Raw genomic sequence first — 2,500 nt, forward strand, 5'->3', positions numbered from 1 at the left:
CCAGAAGGAGCATGGCAAAATTACCTACTGTATTAATTAAAAGAATACATTACAGCAAAAAAGCAAACAAAACAAAAATAAAACAATTACAATATATATAAAAATCACACCAGAGATACACACGCGCCAACACACACACACACACACACACACACACACACACACACACACACACACACACACACACACACACTTCAACAATCATACTCTTCTAATCTCATACACTAATGCTGACAGACTTGGTTGTCTATCAGCCATTTCTTTAATTTTAATTTTAATGAACTTTAAGAACTGGACTCTCTTGTGTTTTGTGGGATTGTATTCCACTCACCAGCTGCTTTATAAGTGAAAACTGATTGACCAAAAGTTGATTTCTTGTAAGGCACTGCACAATCACCTCTAGCAGCCCCTCTAGTAACACTGGTTACAGATGATCTAAATTGCAGTAGGCTGCAGAGTGCTGGTGGAGCTAAGCTGTGTCGGATTTTATATACAAGACAACAATTTTTAAACATTACAAGATTGTTCCAACTTAGAAGCCTATATAGTATAGTATTGGACAGTGATGAAAAGATCTTGGTTTTTTATCTAAAAACTTGACAGCTTGTTTATATAAAGATATTATTGGCTTTAATGTCATGGAGTTTGCAGTGGCCCATGTTGGTAGACGGTAATTAATATGTGACATTATGAGAGAGAACATGTACATTTTTGCAGCCTCTGTTGACATATGATTTCTAAGATGTCTAAAATTTGTAAGTGTAAAGTTTGTGATCCTACTCACCTTTTTAACATGTTGCTTGAAAGTCAGGTTACTGTCCAAAATAATGCCTAAATATTTATATTAATTACAATTTGAATTCTCTGCCCTGAAATGAAAACATCAGGCTCTGTATACGATTTTTTTGTTTTAGCAAAGAACATGGCTACAGTTTTAGAAGTGTTAAGTTCTAAATTACACATTACACATTAATCAAATTCTTTTTGTTACATTTTAATCAAATCACTTCACATATGAAACAGCAGCATGGTCATTCAGCCCTGCAGTAATCAGACCTTGAGTCTCTGAAAGGAAGCTCATTTGTTAAGGCTTAACAGTCTTGTTCACTTCATCCACTGAAATCAGAACAGTCAGCTATTCAATATGGATGTTCAGTTTCCCTGTAGCTTTTGATATTATGTGATCTGAAGACACACACACACACACACACACACACACACACACACACACATACACACACACACACACACACACACATACACATAGACACATAGGTTACCGGTATATTAGGCATATTCTGTCATCTACAGTTCTCCTCACTTCAAGTTGTAGTAAGTTGTCAGCAATTCGTGTGTTGTGTGTTTGAAGCTGTGTGTGTGTGTGTGTGTGTGTGAGTGTGTATGTCTGTGTCTGTGTGTGTGTATGTGCGTGTGTGTGTGTGTGTCAGTAGTCTTAAAGTCTGAGGGCATAATGAATATCCTAACTGGAGCGCCATTAAGCAGCGATTACCTTAATCACACAGCGCTGATGGGTGGTTTTCTGTGTGTTTGTTTTTCAGTGTGTGTGTGTGTTTGTGTTTGTTTTTCAGTGTGTGTGTGTGTGTGTGTGTGTGAAGTTGTAAGAGGCATAGCAGAAATTGCCATTTGAAAAGACCACTGATTACATTATTGAACTGCAGAACAAAGGGGTGTGTGTGTGTGTGTGTGTGTGTGTGTGTGTGTGTTGTGTACACATCTGCATGAGGCATGTGTGACTAATCTGCTTGACATTTCAACTGGATGGCTTATAAAAAGATGAACAGCCATGGCTTATTCATGTTATCTGTGTGTATGTGCGAGTATGTTTGTCTCTGATCACTATGCATCCCTTCAGACACATTGTCACAGACACACACACACACACACACACACACACACACACACACACACACAGACATAAGTCCATCTGAAATGTGTTTTTCACAGACAGAAGTCTATCTGTAATGTGTTTTAAGTGGACTGGAGCAAAGCGTTTTAGAAGGACCGGGAATATCGTTGAAACATTGGCATCGTTCTCAGCAAAACTATAAAACACACACAGAAGCTTCACTGGCAAAGGCAACTTGGAATCACTGTGAGAATGTCAGTTAGCCTGGCATGATTGTGTGTGTGTGTGGGTGGGTGTGTTTTTGTGTGTGTGTGTATCCATAAGAGGAAAATGCCACAGGCTTTGGTAAACTTTATTTCAAAAGCCCTTTTCACATAGTCTGCACTTAAAGTACAAGTCTCCTGTCACTCAGAGTGAATATGTAGCCTAACTGTTCAGGTTGTGTGTGTGTGTGTGTGTGTGTGTGTGTGTGTGTGTGTGTGTGTGTGTGTGTGTGTGTGTGTGTGTGTGTGTGTGTGTGTGTGTGTGTGTGTGTGTGTGTGTGTGTGTGTGTGTGTGTGTGTGTGTGTGTGTGTGTGTGTGTGTGTGTGTGTGTGTGTGTGTGTGTGTGTGTGTGTGTGTGTGTGTGTGTGT

The 2,500-nt window shown here is 39.4% G+C and overlaps 1 protein-coding gene across 1 annotated transcript in view; it reads left to right on the forward strand.

The window, feature by feature from the left end:
• Nucleotides 1-2,500, forward strand: part of nbas (NBAS subunit of NRZ tethering complex) — a 233,879-nt gene that overhangs the window by 189,471 nt on the left and 41,908 nt on the right. The window lies entirely within an intron of this gene.

Source organism: Alosa pseudoharengus, unplaced genomic scaffold, assembly GCF_046254945.1.
Source record: "Alosa pseudoharengus isolate Yale_2024_CS ecotype anadromous, Long Island Sound unplaced genomic scaffold, YU_APseudo_1.1 YU_APseudo_1.1_scf_7, whole genome shotgun sequence".
Taxonomy (NCBI): Eukaryota; Metazoa; Chordata; class Actinopteri; order Clupeiformes; family Clupeidae; genus Alosa; species Alosa pseudoharengus.